This window comes from Lepisosteus oculatus, unplaced genomic scaffold (genome assembly GCF_040954835.1).
Source record: "Lepisosteus oculatus isolate fLepOcu1 unplaced genomic scaffold, fLepOcu1.hap2 HAP2_SCAFFOLD_371, whole genome shotgun sequence".
NCBI lineage: Eukaryota > Metazoa > Chordata > Actinopteri > Semionotiformes > Lepisosteidae > Lepisosteus > Lepisosteus oculatus.
Genome location: NW_027167904.1, coordinates 62,501 through 75,000, shown reverse-complemented (window position 1 = coordinate 75,000; position 12,500 = coordinate 62,501). Strand labels below are relative to the sequence as shown.

Below are 12,500 nucleotides of genomic sequence, written 5' to 3'. Positions count from 1 at the left end.
ATGCAACGCTGCCACGTAGTGCCGACAGACAAGAGTGTTGCGGGAGAAGAGAAAAGTGTTTGAAGATTTAAGAGTGTCTTAGGTGGAGCCAAAATCAAGTGTCACAAATGCAAGTGGTTGGATTTCCAATGTTTAATATGGTCAAAATAAGCGGAAGTTATTTGCATATGTGAGGCTCCAGTTATACATCGAGTGTCACATTAAATGACAAAAATGAAGAGAGTTAAAGCAGCTGGAGAGGTTTTCTTACAACTTTTGAGCTGACACAGTTTTGGAAAATGTTTCCTTCACGCTGCACTGTACAACATAGGCAGCCAAGAGTCTCCAAAACAAAACAGAATTGACAGATAGGAGAAAATTCCCACTCGTCCTGAAGTTCCCAAAATCCAGCACTGAGCGTAAACAAAGTGTCTAAGTAGCGTGGGAATGCTAACCCTAAGCCTAGCTGGAGTTTGAGCAATCCAGCACTGAGCGTAAAAAGATGAGTCAAAGTAACGTCTAATCGGATTAGTTTCCATAGAGCTGGTTCAGAGTTTGCCCAAGAGTTTACCTTTCACAGATGCGCAAAGAAGAATGTTGGGGGTGCATGCTTCAAGGCGCCTCACAGCTGTAGGGAGTGATTCGAGACGATCCGTGGCGTGTGCTCGATCCCATATACCGTACGCCTCGGGGTGCAGTGCTAGGATGACGTACAATACCGCTTGGGCACGTAACGGCGTTATATGCAAGTGCGGGACGTGAGGGTTTTCGTTTGTTCGTTTTGTTTTGCTCTGCTTTGCTTTGTTTTGTTTTCCATCGCGTTGGTAAGAGCGTAAATAAAAAGGCGATTCCTGCGTCTACCACTAATGTAAGAGCTATTTCAAGTGCGGCGTGGTGCGGCTTTTCAAATGCTCAACAGGATGACTTCACATGCACGCGTGCTTTCATGCAGTCGTGTGTGCAACCATGTCTGCTTACATGCAAACGGGCGTGGTTTCATGTATGCAAAAAACTTTCCTGGGCTCTTCTGAAGCACATAAAATTATTTGGAGATATACATTTGTCTTGTTTTCCTCTTAGGCTCTAGAATTGATAACTTTTTTTTCATTTTTGGCATTTTTTATCATTTTCCAGAAAGTGGTTGCAAGCTTGATATCATGCGAAGAAACTTCAGGATTCGGGGATCAGTCAATGGATTTTCTTCAAAGTTGGATTTTTGCACTCTGTGGACCAAGAGATGTTGTTCTATAATGTTTTTTTTCAAATTTAAAAATATCATTTTTTCATGGAGCTTTGAAGGGGATAGATTCACCCTCCTTTAGCCAGGACAGAGCTGCAGGAGCCTGGGTAGGATTCTAGCTTTCTCCCCTTGCAGGCACCTGGCACAGTAGACATCATTTTTTTCCTTAAAATCTTTTTTTTGTGTTCCTTGTTGTTCCAAACTTAATTTTAATCACTTTTAATTAGAGATTTTATTAAAAATAGTGCAATAAATGACTAATTTCACAAAAAATAATGTGATATAAAACGGATGTTTTTAACTTTATTGCAGTGTTTTAGAAACTAATATGTCTTCAAAAATGGTTGTTTTTCACTCCTAGGAATGAAAGCTGTTGTTATATGATGTTTATTTTCAAATTTTGAAAAATCAAAGGATTCTAGCTTTCTCCCCTTGCAGGCAAAGGACACAGAGAACCTCATGATTTTCCTAAAAATCATTTTTTATGTTCCCTGGTGTTCCAAACTTAGTTTTAATCAATTTTAATTTGTTATTATGTTAAAAACAGGGTAAAATCCTCATAATGATTATTGCCCTGGGGATGTACCAAAAAATCAGTGAGCATATATATATATATCACTGTGTTGAAGCTAGAGACACAGAATAACTGCAAACACATCCTAAATACAGTGTTCCTGCACCACTGACCTCATCCAGAACGTATAGTTTTTTGAAAGGGATTGCTGTCCGAATGCACATCTGAATCCCAAACAGAATCTCTAGTAAAATACGATCATTTGTGAAACAGGTAAATGACTGTCTCAGGGGCCCATTCCTCATTCTCAAGACACATGTATGCAGTACGTACACCATGCATTGAGCAATAGGGATTAAAGACACCACAGGTAAGGTTAGAAGTCATTCTGACTATATTCTAAAATATTGGACTCATATTCTTATGATGGCAGACATGATGCTGCGTTTAAAACCGGGGTTAATGGACATTATATGACTGTCAATTCTGTTTTGTTTTGGAGACTCTTGGCTGCCTATGTGGTACAGTGCAGCGTGAAGGAAACATTTTCCAAAACTGTGTCAGCTCAAAAGTTGTAAGAGAACCTCTCCAGCTGCTTTAACTCTCTTCATTTTTGTCATTTAATTGTCTGTCGGCACTATGTGGCAGCGTTGCATGACAACCCATCTCACCACAGAAAGGAACCTAACAGCTTTGGTAAGAGAGGAGAAAAGGACCTAACCCGTACAGGGCTTGAACCCACAACCTTAGCGTTACTAGCACCACGCTCTAACCCACTGAGCTAATCGGCCTCACGACAGTGGTCCTCTCTGTGCTGCAAAAAATCGAACTCAGGGAATTTCTTTTGTCCTCCTTTGAATAGAAAGCTGTGTAATTCAGTGTACGGGCTTTCTCGTGCAGTTTCATAGTTCTTGTAACCCAAATCCTACACTGGCCTGAAGTGCCCCCCCATTTCACAGCATTTTTCAGCTGATTTAAAATGTACCTAAAGGAGGAGCATTATTGAAGACCATCAATTACCAAGAGCTTTTGTCAAAGGTTTTGGTGGTCATTTTTAATGACCACAGAGCGCTGTGACCTCGGTTTTACATCTCATCCAAAGGACAGCACCCTTTTACAACACAGCGTCTCCGTCACTATGCTGGGGCATTGGGACCCGTACAGACCTCAGGGTGAGCGCCCCCCCCGCCGGCACTGTTACGTCCCAGTGTGTGTTCTGTGTGTTTTTCTGTTATGTCCACACTGCTGACCCTTGATTGTTCTCCCTTCCCCATTGGCCAACCATCACACCACTGTTTCAATATGATGTCATCATCAATCAGCCTTCAGCCAATCAGAACACATTTTATTCACTATATAACATGGAGGCTTTCAGAAAGAAAAGGCCTTTCGTTTGACTTCGGTCCCGTTCGGTTTTGGTTTTCGCTTCGCTTCGCTTCGCTTCTTGTTATTGCTTCGGCTTCGTTTGTTGGTTTGTTTTGCTTTGTGTTTGTGTATTTTCGTATGGCTTCGGCTTTGTTGTTTTGTTGGTTTTACATTAGTTTCTTTGTACTTTCGTTTGTTTGTGTGTTCATCCTTGATTTGTCTTTACCTTGCCCAAGTGTTACATGTTCAACTTATGTGTTCTTTTGTACCCTGTCCTGTTGATTACTCTTGTTTTTCCTTATTTGTATTCCTGGTTCACTTGTGTTTTTGTGTGAACTTTTGTATATAAGGTTAGTTTAGGTTGTTGGGTACACTTACACACTTAGTTAATTTTGTATTAGTACACTAGTTTAGTAAAGGTGAGTGCCATTTGTCTTGTATGGTTTTGGGTAGTCAGTGCAGGTTAACTAGGGTGTTTAAGACGCAGAAGACCGTGTGTTTCTGGTTTTCTTTTGTAGTCAGATTAGCTTTCCCTCACTGTCCTAGCCAGCTCCATTTTGTTTATTTTCTTTTCTTTGGCACCACTCTAGTTCCTTACCCTTATCACGCTTCCTAGTCCCTCACCAAAACCCATCTGCTTCCAAAAGAATTATCCTAAATGTTACACCCCTTTTCCCCTAGACACTTGGGGTCGTAACATTATTGGGGGCTCATCCGGGATATCAAATTCCCGTCCTAAGGATTTTTTTTTGTGTTGCAGAATTTTGGTGTTGGTACAGGATTTTGATTTGTGGATTGTGTTTTGGCAAGGTACTGTAGTTATGGCTACTTTTTATTTGCGAAAGTTTGTGGAGGAAACTTCCTTTGAGCAGCTGGATAAGTGTAAGAAGGAGGAATTGCTCCAAATTGCTGATTACTTCCAGATTCAGGTTTCGACGCAAGCTCTTAAAAAGGACGTCAAGAGAGCTGTGATGGATAGGTTGGTGGAGTTAGAGGTCATTGCATTAACGAGCAGGTACGCCGGTTCTCCTGGGGCTGGTGCTAAACCTGCTATGGTGGTGGAAGAACAGGACGAGGTGCAGGGGGTGGCTGAAGACTTAGTGGAGGCTGAGGTCAAGGCCACCTTGCCTCCCTTTGAACCGTTCTCTCCGGTCTCCACCGGGTCAAAAAGCGAGCGGTACTCGCCTGAAAGTTCATTTGGCCCGCTTGCACATGGAGGCACAGGAAAAAGCCCAAGTACGCCAGGCAGAATTTGAATTGCGCCTTGCAATTTGTAAGATGGAGATCGAGGCGGAGAAAGAGGTTAAGCTCCGACAGCTTGAGCTAGAAGCACGAAAGAATGCTCCTGCTGTGCAGCCGACCCACTCCGAGGCCTCTAGCGTGTCTCCTTTGCAAGATCCACTCTCTACCACCTTTGATGTAAGTAAGCACATTGCTTTAGTTCCTCTGTTTAGGGAGACGGAAGTTGATTCGTACTTTGGTGCATTCGAGCGAATTGCCACATCACTTTGTTGGCCTAAGGAGGTTTGGTCACTGCTTTTGCAGTGTAGATTAGTGGGCAAAGCTCAGGAAGTTTGTTTTACACTTTCTTTAGAAGAAAGTTTGAATTACAATACTGTGAAAGCTGCTATCTTACGGGCTTATGAATTAGTTCCTGAGGCTTATAGACAACGCTTCAGAAATCATCGTAAAGTGTCAGACCAGACATTTGTTGAATTTGCTAGAGAGAAGGGCACTCTCTTTGATAAATGGGTTGTAGCCAGTAAAGTGAGTGACTTTAACTCATTGCGTGAGTTAATGCTCTTAGAGGAATTTAAGAACTGTTTGCCTGAACACATTGTTGTGTATTTGAATGAGCAAAAAGTAACTACTTTATCGCAAGCCGCTGTTTTGGCAGATGAGTTCGTGCTCACTCATAAGAATGTTTTCATGTCTGTGCGTGCGGAGAAGACTTTGTCTACTCTAAGTTCCCAGTCTCAGTCTCCCCCAGTAAAAACTAGTTCCTCACGTTCTAAAGAGGAGCGTGAATGTTTTTATTGTCACAAGAGAGGTCATATAATTGCAGATTGTTTGGCCCTAAAACGTAAGCAGCAGCAACAGCAACAACCTAAGAGTGCTGGGTTTGTTAAGACTGTTTCCCGTTCTGCTATTCCTTTGTCTAGTGAAAACAGTCTCCCTGACCCTAGTTATGAACCATTTATTATGGAAGGATTCGTTTCGCTAACAGGTAAACCAGAAGACCAGAAAAGAATTAAAATATTAAGAGATACTGGAGCAGCCCAGTCATTTATTGTTGTGGATGCACTGCCTTTATCTGATAAATCTTTCTGTGGTTCGAGTGTATTAGTTCAAGGCATCGAAATGGGTTTTATGAAAGTGCCTTTACACTGTGTACATCTACAATGTGGTTTAGTTACTGGATTTGTTAGAGTTGGGGTACGTCCTTCGCTACCTCTTAAAGGGGTAACTCTTATTCTTGGAAATGACCTGGCTGGGGGTAGAGTATAGCATATTGTTTGATTGGTTTTGTCTTCATTGTCCAAACATTAGATGTTTGTTTTTATGGGTGGGGGTGTTACGTCCCAGTGTGTGTTCTGTGTGTGTTTTTTCTGTTATGTCCACACTGTTGACCCTTGATTGTTCTCCCTTCCCCATTGGCCAACCATCACACCACTGTTTCAATATGATGTCATCATCAAACAGCCCTCAGCCAATCAGAACACATCTTATTCACTATATAACATGGAGGCTTTCAGAAAGAAGAGGCCTTTCGTTTGACTTCGGTCCCGTTCGGTTTTGGTTTTCGTTTTGCTTCGCTTTACTTCTTGTTATTGCTTCGGCTTCGTTTGTTGGTTTGTTTTGATTTGTGTTTGTGTATTTTCGTACAGCTTCGGCTTTGTTGTTTTGTTGGTTTACATTAGTTTCTTTGTACTTTCATTTGTTTGTGTGTTCTTCCTTGTTTTGTCATTCCCTTGCCCCAGTGTTACATGTTCAACTTTTGTGTTCTTTTGTACCCTGCTCCTGTTTATTACTCTTGTATTCCCTTATTTGTATTCCTGGTTCACTTGTGTTTTTGTGTGAACTTTTGTATATAAGGTTAGTTTAGGTTGTTGGGTACACTTTACACACTTAGTTGACTTTGTATTAGTACGCTAGTTTAGTACGGGTGAGTGTCATTTGTCTTGTATGGTTTTGGGTAGTCAGTGCAGGTTAGCTACGGTGTTGAAGACGCCAAAGACCGTGTGTTTCGGGGTTTCTTTTGTAGTCAGATTAGCTTTCCCTCACTGTCCTAGCCAGCTCCATTTTGTTTATTTTCTTTTCTTTGGCACCACTCTAGTTCCTTACCCTTATCACGCTTCCTAGTCCCTCACCAGAATCCCCCTGCTTCCAAAAGAATTATCCTAAATGTTACACCCCTTTACCCCTAGACACTTGGGGTCGCAACAGACCTCTAACTCATTTCCTTAGCTTGGATTTAAGCCACGAAGCAGGCTTCTACTGTATAAACGTCTAGAGGAATCACAAACTATTTGAGAGGCCATCATCCCAGGGGGAACTGACAAAGTCTATGCCTAAACACCTAGCGCAGTCTCTCGAAAGACTGTCAAAAATCGATTTCTCCGTTTGCGTTGCAAGTAAGAGAAAACGCAATCTCAACCCAGAGCCACTTGGCAGCAGCGGCATGTAAATACTGTTACTGCTCGATACCGACGTTAGCCTACGCTCGATACCATGTTCAGCCACCGCTAGAAAATGTTCGGCTCTAGTACCGGAGCAAACGACAGGAGGGCCAATGTCGAACGGGCACACGTGTCAGACATGGAGAGCGACTAGGATGGGATTCGAACTCATGTGTGCAGAGCACAATGGATTAGCAGTCCATTGCCATCGCCTCGTCAAGGAAACTGGGCTGTCCGGACATGAGCTGGGGCGCTCCAGATGATCTTTTTCATATTTTTCCCTCGTACTCGAGGGTCATTTTCCTGTTCCACATGCGATTTCAACATTTTCCTTGGGAGATGTCAAGCCAGCAAGCCACTGCTGTGGTTCAGTGGCCAGTGTGGAGTTCAGTGGCCCTGTTGTACACAGAAAGCACATTGAGCTCCTTGGACATGAAAAGTTCCAGATAAAAGCCATTTGTCACCCTTTCTCTTGGTGTCGATGTTGCTATTGTATGTAAAGGTGGCAACTTGCTCAGCGAGCAGGCGGAGCACACACCGAATGCAGATGTGTCTGAGTGGTGTGTCCAAGTGGCTGCAAAAGGACGGCACTCCTGGGGCACCGTGGCTTAGTTGATTAAAGCGCCTGCCTAGTAAACAGGAGATGCTGGGTGAGCCTGGGTGATTCTCGATGATTGCAAGCCGTACAGCCTCCGCCATGCTTCCCAGGTGGGATGAGGTTTTGGAGTTGGTATGCAGTGTTTTGTTATCTCCAAACATAACGCTGTGCACATTTACCAACAAGTTCAACTTTTGTCACATCTGTCCACAGAACATTGTTCCAGGAGTTGCTGTGGGACATCCATGTGGTCTTTAGCAAACTTGAGAGGGGCAGTGGTGGTTTTTTTGGGGGGGAGAGCAGTGGTTTCCTCCATGGTGACCTCGCATGATCACCACTCCTGTTCAGATTTCTTCTTATGGTGAACTCATGAACACAGACGTAAGACAAAGTCAACCACCTGTTCGCTAGATCCCATCCCCACTCAGCTAGTCAAAGATTCCCTTGAAGGACTGGCAGGACCTATAATTAGTATGATGAATGCATCGCTTGCGTCAGGCGTTGTACCTGATCAATTTAAGGTAGCGGTTGTTAGACCGCTCCTTAAGAAGTCAAATTTGGATCCACAAGTTCTTAACAACTACAGGCCTGTCTCAAAGGTCCCATTTCAATCTAAAAGTCTTGAGAGAATAGTTGTTGCCCAATGTCAATCGTATCTGGATTCAAATAATATACTTGAGAAATTTCAGTCTGGTTTCTGAAACTGTATTAACATGAGTCGTAAATGATATTCTCTTAGCTACTGATGCGGGGAATGCAACAGTGCTAGGTTGCAACAGCGCTAGGAATGCAAACTTTAGGTTGCGCTTCTTCATGCTGCAGCGTTGGCATGAGTAGAGCTTTTTAAACGTCTGTACTTACTGCGCCCCATAAGAAATCGTTTGTCCCCGTTCAAAAGAGATTGTGCGATGTCCTGCACCGTTCGCAAAGCAAACCTTTGACAGTTTGAAAAGAGGAATTTATTCTGCATCCTGAACGTGCAGTAGTTACAAAGTTGAACGTCTTTACACGATCTGCTACAGTTTTCAGTGGTTGGGCTTTGTCAGATGGCTTGGGAAAACGCACTGTGTTTCGGCTCGGGAAACATCATGAGCAGTGTCCTGCATATTTTCTGTGTATAGCTGTCTTTTAACGCATACAGAACTCATTCGAAATCATTGATTTCTCCAATTAACAAGGGTCCCTTAAAGGATGAGTCAAAGTAACGTCTAATCAGATTAGTTTCCTTTGAGCTGGTTCAGAGTTTGCTCAAGAGTTTACCTTTCACAGATGCGCAAAGAAGAATGTTGGGGGTGCATGCTTCAAGGCGCCTTACAGCTGTAGGGAGTGATTCGAGACGATTCCTGGTATGTGCTCGTTCCCATATACCGTACGCCCCGGGGTGCAGTGCTAGGATGACGTACAATACCGCTTGGGCACGTAACGGCGTTATATGCAAGTGCGGGACGTGAGGGTTTTCGTTTGTTCGTTTTGTTTTGCTCTGCTTTGCTTTGTTTTGCTTTCCATCGCGTTGGTAAGAGCGTAAATAAAAAGGCGATTCCTGCGTCTATCACTAACGTAAGAGCTATTTCAAGTGTGACGTGGTGCGGCTTTTCAAATGCTTGTGGGCATTTCTCTGTTGTTGATTCTTTTTTTGTGTGTAACAAAGTGGCATTTTCATGTCCGGACGGGGAGACTTTATCATTCCGACATGAAGCCACCCTTAAGTCCTCTGAGGCGTGTCTGTCTGCAAGGCTTGTATTTTGGAAATGTTTTTTTGAAACGGAGAACGACTTTGAAATAGGCTTCTGCCGGCACCTCGCGATCCAGGTAAGATTGTAGCAAGAACGCAGCGGCGGTGGGGCTTGCTGTAGTCGTGGCTGAGTGGTTAAGGCGATGGACTAGAAATCCATTGGGGTCTCCCCGCGCAGGTTCGAATCCTGCCGACTACGTTGTCCGCCTCCATTCGGTGTGTTTCGGCGCAAGCAAAGAAGCGCGCCTCTTTGCTGTTCCTGGTGGTTTTAAAACGCCCAATCGCTTGTACCCGCTGCCTTGGACTTAAGTTCTTCAGCGTCTGCGAATGGCATTTTGCAGATGTCGACGCGTTTTGCACAGAGCACCAAAAAAGCGTCTTTTTTGAAGGCCCAGGAACTGAGCATTGGTGGTTCAGTGGTAGAATTCTCGCTTGCCACGCTGGAGCCTCGGGTTCGGTTCCTGGTCAATACAGTGGCTTTTGCAGCGAGCGGCTCCATCACTTGCATCACCTTGCAACTCGCAACTGAAAACCCACTGAAGCTAAGCAGGTGTGAGCCAGGTCAGTACCCGGATGAGGGTAAGCTACAGGGAAAAACAAAGCTTCCAGCTGGAAGCGGTGTTAATGGTGCCGGCGGGGGGGCGTTCACCCTGATGTCTGTGTGGGTCCCAATGCCCCAGCATAGTGACAGAGAAATAAACATGTTTGGGCAACTTTGGTCACCCCTATTTAACTTCTGGGGCAGGAAAAGCACACTTTTCAAAACTTGTTTTTCAGCTCGAAATACACGTGTTTTTTCAAACCTTGGAATCCCAATGTAACTGCCTGGCTCATTAGAGCCCACTGAGTGAGCCCTTAACCCCAGTGTGCAGAAGTTGTCAAAACGTGTTTTTCAGCAGAAATAAACATGTTTGGGCAACTTTGGACACCCCCATGTAACTTCTGGGGCAGGAACAGCACACTTTTCAAAAGGTGTTTTTCAGCTCGAAATAAACACGTTTTTTCAGACTGTTGAATCCCAATGTAACTGTCTGGCTCAGAAGTGCCCACTGAGACAGCCCTTAACCCCACTGTGCAGAAGTTGTCAAAATGGGTTTTTCAGCAGAAATAAACACGTTTGGGCAACTTTGGTCACCCCCATTTAACTTCTGGGGCAGGAAAAGCACACTTTTCAAAACGTGTTTTTCAGCTCGCTATGACCTCTGGATGAGGTCAATGGTGCTGGAACACTGTATTTAGGATGTGTTTGCAGTGATTGTGTGTCCCCTGCTTCAACGCAGTGATATATAGATGTGCTCCTGTAATTTATTGGTACAAGCCCAGAGCAGTAAGCAGTCTGAGGATTTATTTCCAGACGGCATAGAGCAGTGAAGCAGTGAAGTAGTGCAACACACTGGATCATTATATTATTAGCATCTATTCTACTTAAATTATTACATTATACACAACTTGAGTTCATTTTAAAAATTAAAAGGTAATGAAAGGAATGCATATTCATGAGGAAGATAATACCGATATGCATGTGATAATCTTCCTTTTATCATGTAAATCATGTTCATCATTACATGATGGGAGCTAAAACAGAAGTTGAGAGAGAGCAAGGACGCCTACAGGAGGAAGGTATAGGACAAGCTGCAAAGGAAAAGCTACAACCCCCGACAGCTACCACTCTCCAACACCTCCGCCATTAACACCTCCAGCACTGAAAGTGCTATGTTCACCATCCCCCAGGCCAGGCTGACCAGGCCAGTGCAACACACTGGATCTTTATATTATTGGAATCTATTCTACTTAAATTATTACATTATACACAATTTGAGTTCATTTTAAAAAATAAAAGGTAATGAAAGGAATGCATTTTCATAAGAAAGATAATACCGATATGCATGTGATAATCTTCCTTATATTATGTAGTGCGTTATGTAGAAAGATAATACCGATATGCATGTGATAATCTTTCTTATATTATGTAGTGCATTTGGACACTTTGTGGGCTTGAAATACAAAGAAAATCATGTTCTATGGTACAAGATAAATACAAAACGTAAGCTTTTATTTTAATTAGATTTGTTTATAAAGCATAAGCAATCATTTATTACATTAATATATGTGAAAATAACATTTTAGCATCATATTATACATACAGGTCTCTAGCTTCAACACAGTGATATATATATATATATGCTCAGTGATTTATTTGTACATGCCCAGGGCAATAATCAGAATGAGGATTTATTTCCAGACGGGCTACAGGTAGTGTTGTGAAATACTTCAACACACTGGATCACAGATTTAGACCCCCTGCACTCTTACTCCTAGACCAAAGAAATGAAGATATGTAGCAATCACATTGTAACAGGGGTGACAGTGACTTAATGCTTATACTAGTGGACTTCTGGTACCTTTAGGGTACGGTGTTCCCTGAAGGGCTCTCAAACCCCGCATTTCAGATGCCTAGCTGATGTGTTGCACCTCAGAATCACTTTTAAACCTTACCTCTGGTATCTTTAATCCCTATTGCTCAACGCGAAAACCTTACCTGTGGTCTCTTTAATCCCTATTGCTCAATGCATGGTGAAAGTATTGCATAAATGTGTCGGAAAATGAGCAATGGGCACCTGAGAGACTCATTTGCCTGTTTCACAAATGATCATATTTGACTAGAGATTCTGTTTGGGATTCAGTTGTGCATTCTGACAGCAATCCCTTTCAAAAAAGGATACATCCTGGATGAGGTCAAAGGTGCAGGAACACTGTATTTAGGATGTGTTTGCAGTTATTCTGTGTCTCTAGCTTCAACACAGTAATATATATATATATGCTCACTGATTTTATGGTACATGCCCAGGGCAATAATCATTATGAGGATTTATTTCCAGATGTGCTAGGGGTAGTGTTGTGAAATACTTCAACACACTGGATCGCAGGTTTAAACTCCCTGCACTCTTACTCCTTAAAAACCAACAAATGCAGATATGTAGCAATCATATTGTAGCAGAGTGCGTCGTTTCCGGCACAGTATGGCCGGGTGTTTTCCGAGTTATCGCACGGATTGGGCACGCCCGCAAGCCGAGAGCCGCAGGCGATGAGCCCGGAGCTGAACGGGCCCCACTGGCTCGTTTGTAAGGCCAGGTGCATTGCCAACCAAGACCGGCAGGGCAGAGGCCTTGAAGGCGGCCTGGGCTCCTGAAGCTGTGCAGTCACGCACTCTGGTTTCTCTTCATTTCGTACGAATCTTTCGCCTTTTACTAAAGATATCCGCAGAGAGGAGCATGAATGAGTTCCATGCAATTTTTGTGCTTCCCTGCCTTTGGGTGGGGTGCAGCTGGGCTGGTCAAAGAGAGAAAACAAAACCACTCACAATCGCTCTTATTATGGCGATTGTGGTCGTC

At 43.3% G+C, this 12,500-nt stretch overlaps 2 non-coding genes across 2 annotated transcripts; both read left to right on the top strand.

Annotated features, from left to right (window-relative positions):
* Positions 1-9,225: 9,225 nt before the first annotated feature.
* Positions 9,226-9,307, top strand: trnas-aga (transfer RNA serine (anticodon AGA)). Its single transcript has one exon. It is a non-coding gene; the product is annotated as a tRNA-Ser (tRNA).
* Positions 9,308-12,312: 3,005 nt separating this feature from the next.
* On the top strand, positions 12,313-12,429 carry LOC138227440 (U5 spliceosomal RNA). The gene has a single exon (XR_011184972.1). It is a non-coding gene; the product is annotated as a U5 spliceosomal RNA (small nuclear RNA).
* The last annotated feature ends 71 nt before the right edge of the window (positions 12,430-12,500 follow it).